Here is a 14,707-nt window from a genome sequence, read left to right as displayed (position 1 = left end):
TGAATTATGGTAGAGCTGCATAATATAACACCTTGTAGCAAATTATGTTATAGAAGAATATTAAATTGTAGTGACTGTTCGAGAAGTACGAAGTGCTTTTTTAAGTATGTTTTTATTTTTTATTTATTTAAGAATTGGAGCCTACACATGACAAGTTAACAGTAGTCATTTCTGAGTGGTGGAATTCTGATGGGTGTTTACTTTCTTCTTTTCTAATTTTTCCAAAAGTGTCCAATGCATTTGGTACTTTTGAGATCAGAAAACCATATACTTCTTATAAGAAAGTAAAATTTGAAGTGCTCAATTACTTTTATTATTCTTTCCTCCAAAAATACAAGTAGCTAAGTTAATTTCACTTTCTGTGTTTGTTTCATTTCCTCCTACAATATTGAACAATTTTTCTACTTAAGTAAAAAAAAAAACACTGACTTATTACTTTCATCTCATAAGGATATGCCATCAGCAGTTACTTTAAATTCAAAATTGAACTTAGTGCCAGTTTTTCCTGGACCAGCTCTCAGTACTACCTGGGTCCTTTGCACCCTATTGGGAGGGTGTCAGGTGGGTCTGGGGAGCAGCATGGCCCTCCCAAATCTCCTCTGATGGGGAAGCTCTTGGCAAGGGTCCTGCTGGAAGTGCAGCTCTATAGCTAGCATGGCTTTCTATCGCCATCTGCAGACACGGATAACAGCATCAGTGATGGGTACTGGACTCCAGGAAAGCCAACCCAGCGGTCAGTCAGGTGCCTAAGGCAAGGCCTGGCACAGAAAGGAGGAAGGGCTGGGCACTGGCTCCCCCCGGGTGTTTGGACTAAGAAACACCATGAGACTCAGCAGTCTCAGAAACCTGAGCCTGGGAAGTGATGTAAGAGAAACTGGACAGAATGATGTCCCAACTGGCATTCTGAAGGAACCAGGGCTTATGCTTAAACAGAAGCCATGATGTAGATAAAAGTTCTCGTGAGATATTAAAGAAACTGACCACCAGAAAAGCTGAATTGGGAGCTGGCTCCAGCTGCTAATGTCTGCAGGGCTGCCTGGAGCCAGTGCCCAGAGTTCTTAGTTTTCCAGTGGCTTAAGGGTCCAGTGTCTTCTGGGTTCCCATGGGCAGTGTCCTTACCATAGGAACCCCTTTACTCACGGAAACTAGAGGGAAGATCCCAATGTGTACAAACAAAAGAACTCAACCAAAAAGAAAAGAGAGCTGCACCCAAGCATAGAAACTGGACTGAAGTGGGCAGCCATGCACCTCGGGGGCCAGCAAGATGTGCAGAACCATCTGCAACCCAGGCCCAGGGGATTCTCCCTCAGGCTGGTCTCAGAACTTTAAAAAGGCAGCCCAAATTGGAAAAACAAGCAGGGTGCTGAAATTCAGTTAAATTTGGACCAAAATGAGAAAACAAGCAGGGTGCTGAAATTCAGTTAAATTTGGACCAAAATGGGAAAACAAGCAGGATGCTGAAATTCAGTTAAATTTGGACCAAAATGGGAAAACAATCAGGGTGCTGAAATTCAGTTAAATTTGGACCAAAATGGAAAAACAATCAGGGTGCTGAAATTAGTTAAATTTGGAAAGACAATAAAATTTCCATTTAAGTGTTTTCAGCATTTATCAAATATATATATATATCAAAGAGGTTTAGTAGCCTAAGACAATACTGGTTCATAACACATAAAACAATAAAACTTGCTAATCTCTACAACATAATCTCTACAATGAGTTCCATTTATGACCATGAATATGATTGTTAGGCCAAATATAGGGCTTAAAACAAGAAAAAAAATACCAGAGTATTCCAACCTCACAGCTATTTTGGTGGCATTTAGAAGAAGTGCTACCTTAGACTTACAGACATTCTAGACATCTATAGGCATCTATAGGTTGAACCTGATCTCCATCTCCCTTCGTACACACACTAGAAGAGCCATGAGTGGGGGGATGAAACATGACAGAATGAACAGAATTGAGGAAATAAGCCATAGAAAGCAGATGTAGGTGAGAAGAGTAACCACTAGACCAACCGGACGGGTGATACTGAACTTCCCAACGGTGACATCCTCTCTCCTCAGAACAACCCTAACCTCCCATTTCAAATCTAAATATATTTTCCACTCTTTCCCAAATGGTCTCCTTCCTTTTTTATTTTACTAAAGTTCTCCAGATTAGTGATTCATCCAGGCTGCTCATTTTCCTCTTTTAGAAAAGCAGATAAATCTCAGAAGTTAGGGGAAGGGTATTACTAACTTAAATGCTATTGTAAATCAGTTCAATCAAATTGCATTTGCTATCTACCTTCGGCTGCTCGCTCCCCTCCCCCAAGCCCACCACCACTCGGAGTTGTGATTAGAATTGGACAAAGGGGAAACCGCTGACACTTGCATGGATAGAGTACCTGGCAGGCTGATGTCACCCTCAGTGCCTGTCATAGGATCACGAAAGACCTGAGAACACTGCCTGCTTGCTGCAGAACAGCAGGAAATGCCCTGCTCCTTTCGCCCACCAACAATTGTAGATGGTTCTTCCACTCTCTGTTCACTATACCTGTCCCCCTGATAAGAGGACTTTGCAGAAGCACTACCATGACCCCCCATCAAAATGCTACCTGAAGGATGGCATGGAAAGAATACCTAGAGTTAAATTTAACAAAAGAAGTACAGAACATATATTCTGCTAACTACAAAACATTGTAGAAGGAAATGAAAGTTCTAAATAAATGGAAAAACATCCCGTGTTCATGGATTAGAAGACTTAACTTTGTTGAGATGGCAACTCTCCCCAAACTGATCTACAGATTCAAAGCAATCCCTATCAGAATTCCAGCTGACTTCTTTGAACAGATTGGCAAGCCGATTCTAAAATTTGTATCTTCCTGCCAGCAAGCCAAAATAGCCAAAACAACCCTGAAAAAGAAGAACAAAGTAGGACTCCCACTTCTTGATTTCAAAACTTACTACAAAGCAACAAAACTCAAGACAGTGTGCAACTGGCACAAGGGAACAAGTAGTTCGATGGAACAGCATTGAGAGTCCAGAAATAAACTCACACCTCTACGGTCAACTGACTTTCCACTAGGGTGCCAGTACCACTCAATGGGAAAAGAACAGTCTTTTCAATGAGTGGTGCTGAGATGAGTGGGTAGCCACATGCAAAGAATGAGGTCGGATCCCTACCTTGTACCATATATAAAAATTAACTCCAATGGATCAAGCACCTAACCATAAGAACAGAAACTGTGGAACTCTTAGAAGAAAACACAGCTAAATCTTCATGACCTTGTATTTAGCAAACAATTCTTAGACATAATGACAAAAGCATAGGCAACTAAAGAAAAATAGATAAATTAGACTTTATGAAAAATTAAAAGCTTTTATGTTTCAAAGAACACCATCAAGTATTCAAAAAGTTAATGCACAGAAGGGAGAAGATAACTGCAAATCATGTGTCTGTTAAGGAACTTGTATCAAGAATATATAAAAAACTCTGTTCTGGCTGGTGTGACTCAGTGGATTGAGTGCTGACCTGCGAACCTAATGGTTGCTGGTTCAATTACCAGTCTGAGTGCCTGCCTGGGTTGTAGACTCAGTTCCCATTGAGGAGCACGTGAGAAGCAACCACACACTGATGTTTCTCTCCCTTTATTTCTCCCTCCCTTCCCCTCTCTAAAAATAAATAAATAATCTTTTTAAATAATAATAAAAAATTTAAACACTCTTACAACTCAATAATAAAGAATTAAGGATCTAATGCAGGGGCGTCAAACTCATTTTCACCAGGGGCCTTGCAATTGCCTTCAAAGGGCCAAATGTCATTTTAGGACTGTATACATGTAACTGCTCCTTAACTAGGGGCAAGGAGCTTGGAGCTGCCACTGGGTAGAAACAAGGTTCCAGGCCAGATAAAACAAGGTGGAGGGCTGGATTTGGCCCACAGGCCTGGTATGTGCCACCTATGATCTAAGGTATAATATGGTAACTATAGTTAATAACACTGTATTATAAAATTGAAATTTTCTAAGCAAGAATAACTTAAATGTTCTCACCAAAAACAAAGAAAAATGGAAATAAGTGAGGTAATGGATGTGTTGATTCAATGGGGGAATCTTTTACAATGTATACATATAATAAATCATCACTCTGTACATTTTGTCCATTATACCTCAATCAAGCTAGAAAGATGATAATAATCATAATATTATTATTAATAATAATGATAATAATAATCATAAGACTACTAACCATTCAAAAATGGGATCCTGAATAGACATTTCTCCAAGGAAAATGTACAAATGGCACTTGAAAAGATGTTCAACATCATTAGTCATCAGAGAAAAACAAATCCAAACCACAGTGAGATACCATTTTATACCTACTAGGCTGGCTAGAATAAAAAAGTCAGATAATAACAAGTGTTGGCAAGGATACAGAGAAACTGGAACCTGCAAACACTATGGGTGGAAATATAAAATGGTGCAGCCCCTTTAGAAAACAGTCTGACAGTTTCTCAAATAATTAAACATAGATTTATCATTTGACCCAGAAACTCCACTCCTAGGTATACACCCAAGAGAAAAGAAAACATGTGTCCACACAGAAACTAGTATGTAAATATCAGCATTATTCATAACAGTCAAAAGTTGGAACTCACCCAAATGTCCATCAATGAATGAATGAATGAATAAACAAAATGTGGGATATCCATACAGTGGAATATCATTCCACAATAAAAGGAAATAAAGTACTGATACATGCTACAACTTAGTCCATATATTGTAAAGCTCCGTTCCCAGGGAAGTCCAGAATAGGGAACTCTATTATGAAGACAGAAAATAGATTGCTTGGGCTTGGATGGGGTGGGAGGAGAGGTAGAGGTTAGGGGCATAGCAGAGTGACAGCTAAATGGCAATGAAATGAGGTCATGAAAACATCCTAAAATTGACTGTGGTGGTTGCATGAATCTGTGAATATACTGGACACTTTAATTGGGTACACTCTACAGTAAGTGGATATCTCAATAAAAGTGTTTTTAAAAAGTACTACCTGAATCCCTGAAGGTGACCTGTTCCATTCATGGCCCTAGGGTCCCTCATCCTGCAAACCACAATCTCTGCCAAGCTGAAGGCCCTGCAGGCACCATCCATCCCCTGGGGTTCACCCACCCCTGTCCGGCCCTGACCCAGCCTTCCTCTGACAGCTCCTTTTCTAATGCTTCCTTCCACTGTGCCTCGGGAAGGCTCAGCCTAGAGCCAGCAAATGCCCCACATTCGAACCCATCTTAATGAGGCCCTGGCTTCTCCACCTTCCCTGTAACTCTCTGAGGTCAAAGCCGCTCATTTCATCTGCACTCCCATGTCTCAGGACCAGGAGGAAACCAGGAAAACTAACAAGACAAAAAAAAGAATAACTTTTAAAAAATATATATTACATTTGCCACCTGTCAACAATTCCAGTTCTCAAAGGCTCAGGAGTTGATCGTCAGTCTGACAGCAGATTCGATTTCACAACACTTTCTGTCTTTGCACCACAAGCAAGCAGTGAGCTTGAAGAGGAGAGAGAAGGTGGAAAAGAGCAGCAGGGGGGTTTCGTTACACGAATATTCAGGAGCAAAACAAACAGGCACACTGGATTGGCTGAGCCCTAAATTATGTAAGGCCTGAACTATTTAACCCTTTTTAACATGCAGTCTTTACAGGTATATAATTCCTTTGACCATTCTTTTCAGAGAGAATGAACATAGCAGGTCCTCCCTGGCTGGCAAAACAATCATGAAAAGCCCAGTGAGGCAGCCTCTTAACCACGAGACGTGTGCTGGTGAGTGAAACAACAGCCTCGGGAAGGCAAGAATTCGGTTTACAGGCTCTACCAGATCAAGTATCTACCAGATCAAGTATCTACCTGATGAATAAATTCTAGAGGTCTGCCGTGCAACACTGGACCTGAAGTTCACACTGCACTGCACACTTAAAAAGTGGTGAAGAGGACAGGTCTCATGCTAATTGTTCTTACTTAAACAAAATAATTTTTTAGATGGTCAGGTGTTTCCAAGTTAGCTCTACAGAAAGGACTGAGAAACTGGAGGATCCCTAAGATGCTGCAAACCTAGACACCCCTGCACGCCTCTGCTACACACGCACAGCCCCTTCCTCCTTTTGCCACTTAACTTCTACATTGTAGTTCCTATGTGTGCTTCCTGTATCTTTTTTTAATTAAATGTTTTGCAGTGACATTGGTTAATTACATTATATAAGTTGCAAGAGTACAGTTCTATAACACATCATCTGTATACTGCACTGTGTGCTCACCACCCAAAGTCTAGTTTCCTTCCATCTCCACTTACTTGACCCCCTCTATCCTCTTCATCCTCCCCCCACATGTATCTTTTTTAATGTAAATACTTGGTCCTTTCCTGAGAGATGCAGCATGGAATATAAAGGACAAAAATAAAGTCCTGTTCCCAACGCACCTACCACCTGAGGGTGCTTTGCCAGGTGTCTGTTTCCTCGGCTATCAAATGGCAAAGGGAGAGGAAGGGGCATTATTGAGCTGCCATCAGGATCTCAGGGCCCCTGCACAAGAATTATGTGTGGCCAACACTTTGAATGAAGTAAATCCATATGCACGACCACTGGCATTTTGAGTTTCCTCAGATGTCACGTCAAGCAACTCAAACTACTCCATCACAATGGTCCTGCACATCCAGCTGCTCCTCCCAACAATGATATTGAGAGCGACAGAGACCAAAGCTTCCATCATTTGCTGCAAAAGCTGAGTTCCTCTCCCCATTCCTGAGCACAGCCCTGGGAAGCAGCCCCACGTCCTGGGAGCACACCCGGGCACCGCCACGCTCACCTGTCCAGACAGTGACTCCCCCGATCTTGGTCCAAGAAGGCACTGACGTAAAAGACTGGGCACATGTGCAAGTACCACCCAGATGCCAGACATATGTGCACTCTGGAAGAGGAAAGAGGACCTCCCCGACAAGAGGAAGGGGAAGAAGAAAAACCAAAGTGATCTCAGATGTTTCCCCACCCACCACCCAGAAGCAAGGGGACTCTGAGCCCAGGCTGCTGGTCACAGGCTGGCCTCTGTCCTGGTGAACCAAAGGCCACCACTTAAAATCACACCTTGGCCCTATCACAGGCATGACCTTGTCCCCATGAGCTGTCATCACATAGGCTTTTATTTCCTGTTTGGTATCTGTCTCCACAAGAGCAGGGCAGGCACAGTGTGCTTCATCACTAATTTTGATTGGTTGCTTAACACAGTACCTGCCTCTATGTAGGTACTCAATGAATTATAACGGATGGATGGGTGAATGAATGAAAGATACCCTATTCACAACACTCTCCGAGGTGGGCAAAGGATTATGGTCTCTGTTTCCCAGATAAGAAGAGACAGTGATGTGATGACCTGCCCAGACACAAACAGGCCAGGGCATTTCCTCACCGGACAATAATAAATCCACTTGTTATCACCTTCCTGGCCGTTTGTACAATCTCACTTAGTACACAATGCAGCATTAGAGAGGCCCTGGCAGACTGACACTGTATCATCTAAGTTTATAGGGGGTAAAAGCAAAAGTAAGAGGAGGGGTAGGAAAATGTAAAAAGCCAGGAGCATAAAGCTATTAAAGGGGGAAGGAGTCCTGGCTGAGGGTCCCCAATTTCAGGGACAGATCCCTGAGAGGTCCTGGGCATCCCAGAGTCAGCAGCTGTGAGGAAAGAGGGACTTCCAAAAGGCAGAGGAAAACACACAGGGAAGAGGCCATTGGTTGGACAATCCAGATCCCCACTTCTGCTTCAAGGGTCCTTATATAACTCAGGATCATTGACTCCAAGAACCCTGAAGATACTGGTAGCTCCTTCACTCAGGAACCAGCTCTACAGGCTGAGAGGCTACAAACCACAAATGGCCAGGCCAGGAGGGAGCCAGCTTCTGAAAGATCACAGGACTAAGCCAGGCTCAGCCCCAGGCCTGGCCATCAGCCTGTGGGGACCTACCAGGCCACACAGTTAAGGTTTCTGCTCCTCATTCTACAGGGACACAGAAGAGGCAGAAAACTGGCTTTGAAGAAGCAGGTAGTTATGAGTGTCGACACAGGAGAGTACCAGAGTTCTCTCTAGGGACACCGAGCCCTGGTGACCCTGCACTGAGAAAGTTCTAGGAGGTGGCCCCTAAACCCACCTGCAGGGTGGCATGGGGAACACAGACGGGGCGTGGGGAGTTTTCACCTGAGTTAGAGGTGAGCCGTTCAGAGTAAGGAGATAGAGCAGACAAGGTAACTGGGAGGAAGGTTCTGGAGTCGGGCTCAGAAACTAAAGCTGCCTCCTCAGTTAGGGAAACCTGATCCGTGCCCATACTATCCTCGCTGTCATCCCACCAGCCGAAATCCGCTAGGGCACTAAGAGGACACACTCCAGTCCAGCTTCCAAGGCCACCTCGTCAGTCTCCAAGCTCCTATGCAGCGTTACTTTCTGTTCCAGCGTTCCCTCCCCTCAAAGGACTGACAGCTCTCCTCTTCCTGTCCCCTGCAGTGGCTCTGCTGTCCCCAGGTGTTCTACCTCTCTCTGCCTACCTCTGCCTTACCCATTCTTTAGGGCAAAATATCAACAGCAAACCCTTCCACTGCCCTTAGTATGGTCACATACTACTCCCAGTACCTTACACACGGCAACCCTTTACTCCGCACACGAACCGCTGAGGGGGCATTATTAGTATCCCCACATTACAGATGGCAGAACCAAGGCACTCAGAGATTAAGTGACTTTCTCAAGGCCCCACAGGTAGTAAAAGGCTGCACCAAGATTCAAGCCCACAGTCAGCTCCAGAGTCCTCACGGCACAACCCAGACTGCCGCCTCCGCCCCAAGCCAGCCCTAACCCCCTCATGGACAGCTCCTTGCAAATGTGCAGACCGCTTCCCACATCCGTGTGGTGTGAGGACTGGCTAGGTTCTTGTTGTCCTTCCCCTCCTAGATTAGAAAGCCCCTGAGAACCAGGCATCGACGTTATTTCCACATCACCTTTGTATTCGTCTCCTATGGCTGCTGTAACAAATTGCTATCAATTTGGTGGCTTAAAACGACACAAATTTAGTTAGTATCTTACAGTTCCATAGGTCAGAAATCCAACACAGATCTCTCCAGGCTGCGACCAGGGCACCCACAAGGTGGGGTCCCTTCTGCAGGCCCTTAGGAGAGAAACGCCTCTGAGCCTCTTCCACCTCCCAGAGGCTGCCTGCATTCCTTCCCTCCAGGAATGTGCCAGTCTCTTTCTCCATCTTCAAAGCCAGCAACCTATCATCTCTCTGACCCTTATTCTGTGGCCACACCTGCCTCTGACCACAGCCAGAAAGGTTCTCTGTTTTTAACGACCGACCGTGTGATTAGATTAGGGCTAGGGTTAGGATAATCTCTCCAGGATAATCTCTCCATCTCAAGGCCCTCAACCACATCTGCAAAGTCCCTTTTGGCATGTCACCAAATACATCTGCAGGTTCAAAGATCAGCATGTGGACACCTCTGAGGGCCATTATTCTACCTGCCCCAATCTTTGTACATAGACCTTGAACACAGTGGTCCTCTGACAAGTATGAAACTGAATCCCCATCATAGTTCAGTTACATCAGCCCCTGAATACTTGATTATATGGTCCCTCCACTGGCCTCTGATCATCATGTACATTAGTCTTATGTCTCCAAACTGACCAAGGGCTTGAAGGAGACTGTCTCCCCTGTTAATAGTCCCACATTGGGATGGTAATACTGTATGGTGGACACATTAAGATATCTACCCTAACTGGTGTGACTCAGTGGGTTGAGTACTGGACCAAGAGCTGAAAGTTTGCCGGTTCGATTCCCAGTCAGGGCACATGCCTGGGTTGTGTGCCAGGTCCCTGGCTAGGGGGTGCGAGAGGCAATCAATGGATGCTCCTCTTGAACAGCAATGTTTCTCTCCCTCTCCTTCTCCCTCCATTCCCCTCTCTCTAAAAAATAAACAAAATCTTTTTTTAAAAAGATGTCTGATAATCTGGGGATCAAACAAAATTCACTTTGTATTTTATTTTTATTAATTTTTAAATTTTAACTCCTTTCAAAATAAAATAATACAAAAGGGTATAAAATTAAAACTCCCTCTTTCCCCTTCCTCCTAGTCATTTTTACCCTTCCAGAGATAACCCAATGACATGCAAGCATAAGACATGCTTATTATTTGCCCCCCTCCTTTTCTGTAAACAGGAGCATCACACCCAGTCCTTTCTATGCCTCCTTCTTACCCGCAGCGCCTGCTCCCCAGCTCCCCGCAGTGTTCCCGCTCTCTTGTTGTGGGCATGTACTATTCCACTGTGCAGAGAGACCGGAATTCCACCAGGCCCCACTGACAGACACTCCTTTGCTATCATGAACAGTGCTCAGCGGGGGCCTGTGAATTTGTCCAAAGATAAACTTCTCTAAGTGGTATTTCTGAGTCAAGCAAGACCATGTGAATTATTAGCTCTGACAGATACTGGCAAGGTGCCCTCTGCAGAGAACTAATACACATCCACCAAGCAGGCGTGTATGCGTTCTGTTTGCCCACACCCTTCCTCACATGGATAATGTTCAAAAGGTCTTCTCTCTGCCAATCCCAGATAGGTGATACGTGGCATATTTCAGTGTGATTTAATTGATATTTTAAAAGTGGGTGCAGCCAAGCATTTTTCATGTGTTTCATGAATTTATTTTATGTGGGTAGTTTGTTCATATCTTTTGACCATTTTCCTATAGAGTTATATTCTTTTCCTTATTGGTTTGTAGTTCTTTGTGTATTAGGGAAATTCATCCTTAATATATAACATGAAGTGCAAATATATTTTTCCAGTTTGTAATCTTTCTTTTGTTTTGCTTCCAGGGTTTTTGCTATGAAAATTATTTTTTAGGTAATGAATTTTATCAGTCTTTTCCTTATAGCTTCTAGGTTTTGCTCCTTCTTTAGAGCACCCCTTCCTACTGCAGTGATAAAAATATTTTCCTTTGGATTATTCTAGAGGCCAAGCATCTATGAGCAGTGAACAGTTCTCTTCTATGGCCATGAATTACATCCTGGCCATGATACACACATCAGCCATAATGTATACAAACGAAATTTAATTCTTTAAGTAAACGTTCACCTTCTGGTACTTGGCAGTTTATAAAGCACTGTCTCATGATGGTGTGTGAGGCAGGCCATGCAGGACTTATTTGCCTTACTTTACAGAACAGGACACCAATACCCAGAGGGGTTGAGTGACCAGCGAAAGCCACACAGTGTGGTTCAGACTCACACCGAGGACTCCCAAATGCTAGAAGTTGTTCTCTCCTCTCCCCGTGCTGCCTCTCTTAACAAAAGGATGACATCACATGCATTAAAATGCTAAAGGACACCTCCAAAGTCATTTCTAAATAACTTCAAAGGGATATGAATCATAACTCTTATTCAAGAAAAACAGTATTTACCAAACTGGGTCACACAGAGGTCCCATTGCGCAGTGACTCATCCTCGAGGCCACGCCAGGGCTCTCACCACTGGACAGCACTCCATGTCCTATGGAGTGCCCGTTTCACCCGGCAAAATGGGATTGAAAAGAGATGTACAAAGCACAGCACTGGGAAGACAGTCAATAATGTTCTAATAACCGTATGCAGTGCCAGGTGGGCACTTGGCATACTGGGGGGATGACTTTGTAAAGTGGATGATTGTCTGACCACCCTGCTATGTACCTGAAGTGAATACAAATGATATTGGAGGGGAACTGCAATTGGAAAATGAAATAAGTAGAGATGTGATGTCCCCAGATCTCAAGGCTTCTGAGTAGATGGCCCCTGAGCAGCAGTGCTCCTCACTGTGGGGAGGGGAGGGCGAGGTAGATCCCCATCAGGAGGGCTGTTTTCAAACTCCCACATGCAGCCTGGCCTTCAACGCCCCCGCCCCCAGCAGTCCTGCTGTAGGAGCGAATCACATGCCCCCTCAAGAGGGCTGATGCTAGAACACTTTTTTTTAAAATATCTTTTATTAATTATGCCATTACAGTTGTTCTATTTCCCCCTTCATTTCCCTCCACCCTGCACACCTCCTCCCTCACCATCCCCCCCTTTAGTTTATGACCACATGTCTCAAGTTCTTTAGATTCTATATTTCCCATACTATTCTTGCCCTCCCCCCTATCTATTTTCTACCTACTGGCTATGCTATTTATTTTCTATACCTTCTCCCCCCTTCTCCTCCTCCCACTCCCCTGTTGCTAACCCTCCATGTGATCTTCATTTCTATGGTTCTGCTCCTGATCTAGCTGTCCTCTTAGTTTGCTTTTGTTTTAGGTGTGGTTCTTAATAACTGTGAGTTTGCTGTCCTTTCACTGTTCATCTTTTTTATCTTCTTTTTCTTAGGTAAGTCCCTTTAACATTGCATATAATAAGGGCTTGGTAATGATGAACTTCTTGAATTTGATCTTATCTGAGAAGCACTTTATCTGCCCTTCCATTCTAAATGAAAGCTTTGCTGGATAGATCAGTCTTGGATGTAGGTCTTTGGATTTCATGACTTGGAATACTTCTTTCCAGCCCCTTCTAGCCTGTAAGGTCTCTTAAGCTCAGAGAGTCCCAAAGAAGTTGGACCCAAGAAGGAACACACCAAGGCACATCATCATTACATTAGCCAAGATTAGAACACTTTTTGAAAACCATTGTTCCAGGGCCTGTGTTGGCAAACTCCTTCACCCCAACTCTTCCGCACACTCACAGCATCGAGCCATCCTGACCAGGTTAGTGCTGAAACTCCCACCTCCAGCCTTTGTGCCTCTTGTTCCCTCTGACCTTCCTCCCATCTTCTTGACCCAACCCCCAAGGTGGCTCCTTCCCATCCTGCAGGTCTTGGCTTATACTTTTTGTGTTTTAATCCTTACCTGAAAACATGTTTATATGTTTATTCATTTGAAAGAGACACAGAGAAACATTGATGTGAGAGAGAAACATGGATCAGGTGCCTTCAGTGCACGGCCCAACTGGGGATTGAAACAGCCACCTTACCTAGGTGTGCCCTGACTGAGAATCAAGCCCATGACCTTTGCTGTATGAGACGGCGTTCCAACCAACTAAGTCATCCAGCCAAGGCCAGGTCTTGGTTCAAATGCCACCTCCTTAGACAGACCCTCGCTGACCACCCACTAAAGCAAACTCTGCAATAAAGCTCTATCTACCCTATTATTTTCTCTTTAGAATTGATCACAGTTTGTATTATTTTATTTGCTAATCTGTTTTCTTGTTTATTGTCTGTCCTCTCAAAGTCCCACGAGGGCAGGGGCCTTGTCCAAATCATTCATACTTTATAACCGTAGCAGTTTGCAGAGTGCCTGGCAAATAGTAGGTGCTCCATACATACCGGGTTGATTAAATTTGATTGAATTTGTCCCAGTTAATTTTCTCCAGTTCTGCATCACCGTCAAGTATCTAAGCAGCCCAGCCACGTGGGCTGGGAGGATGGGCACACGACCAACGCCTGCCTCCCTGCCGGCCCGCCTCCTCCCATTCACGGTTAACCACCTGCCTGTGAAAGAAGAACGCGTGTATGCAGCCAGTAAGGGCCCAGAGTGGAATGTCTGGAAGGCCACCTGTCTTTCTCTATTGTTCTGTATCTTTCCTCCTGACCTAACTCCACTGCACTGTAGAGGACGAGATTGGGGGACAGTGTTAAACTCATGCCTTTAATAATTGAAAATAGCAATCAAACTAAAAATAACTGATCGTTAACTACCTGCCAGACACTGTGAGAAGCCTGTAATATCAATTAGCTCATCTAATCCTCAGGAGAACCCCCCAAGCCGAGCACTATTACCCCAATTGTAAAATACAGAAATAGTGCCCAAGGTCATGCAGCTGGTGTGAGAACCGTAATCTGAGCTCAGGTAGCTCAACTCGGGAAAGCCCTCACTCTCTCCAACATGGCATCCAAGCTGCCTCCTTTGAAATGTGTGCTTGCAAGATAGCAACTAGTGGAGAAGACCAGCCAATGAAATGAGTGATTAATATCTCGAATGTCTTCGGGATATGAGGTAGGGGCAGAGTTCCACCTGTATATGAACTTCGGAACCAAGAGTCAAAGATCAGGAAATGACTTTCTCATGCTCAGAAAGCAGGTGATACTGGGAGAAGTGTGCATGCACTCACATGACCTCTTTATGGTCTTTAGCTATAAAGGGTAATTAATGAATATCTAGACAATGATGACAAGTCAGTTCAGTGAGTAATCACTGAGAGCCTACTGTCTGAGCCATCATTTGTGGAGGGGTATTTTTTTAATGTAATGCTGTCTGACTTCTAAGACCTAAAGATATCCCAACAAAGATGTCCAGAAACAGTCACTTGTAAGACAAAGCTGACTGGATGTGTGGAAGGAAACAACCCTGCTAACAGGGCCACAGGAGGGGGAACAGCGAGGGAAGGGCTTCACGAAGGGTGGGGGCTTGATGAGGCCTCAAAGTGCATGTTAGGACAAGCAAAGAGAACAGAACCAGCCTGGGTGACTAAAGGCATTACCACTTTTAGGAGATTGAGGGGTCCAAGCCCCCAGGAGTAGAGGGCCTGTGTTGGCAGAGTACTACAAGGAGGTAAAGGGCTCTGGTGGGCTCCATAGGATGGGGAAGTCCTTGAACAGTGAGAGGAGGAACGCCAGCTTCTGTCCTCTTGAAAGGCAGGGCTCC

General features: G+C 44.3%; 1 protein-coding gene across 2 annotated transcripts in view; it reads right to left on the bottom strand.

The window, feature by feature from the left end:
• SNX10 (sorting nexin 10) overlaps window positions 1–14,707 on the bottom strand; it is a 57,812-nt gene that overhangs the window by 30,170 nt on the left and 12,935 nt on the right. The window contains exon 1 of one of the 2 annotated variants that reach the window (XM_037126543.2): window positions 6,846–6,905. The exons of the other annotated variant lie outside the window; for it this stretch is intronic. The gene's annotated coding sequence lies outside the window, so the exon portion shown is untranslated. Of the gene's footprint in view, window positions 1–6,845; window positions 6,906–14,707 lie in introns of those variants that run through there. 2 annotated transcript variants of the gene reach the window in all.

This window comes from Artibeus jamaicensis, unplaced genomic scaffold, assembly GCF_021234435.1.
Source record: "Artibeus jamaicensis isolate MK-2021 breed Jamaican fruit bat unplaced genomic scaffold, CSHL_Jam_final contig_3230, whole genome shotgun sequence".
NCBI lineage: Eukaryota > Metazoa > Chordata > Mammalia > Chiroptera > Phyllostomidae > Artibeus > Artibeus jamaicensis.
This window is presented reverse-complemented; position numbering and strand designations above follow the sequence as displayed.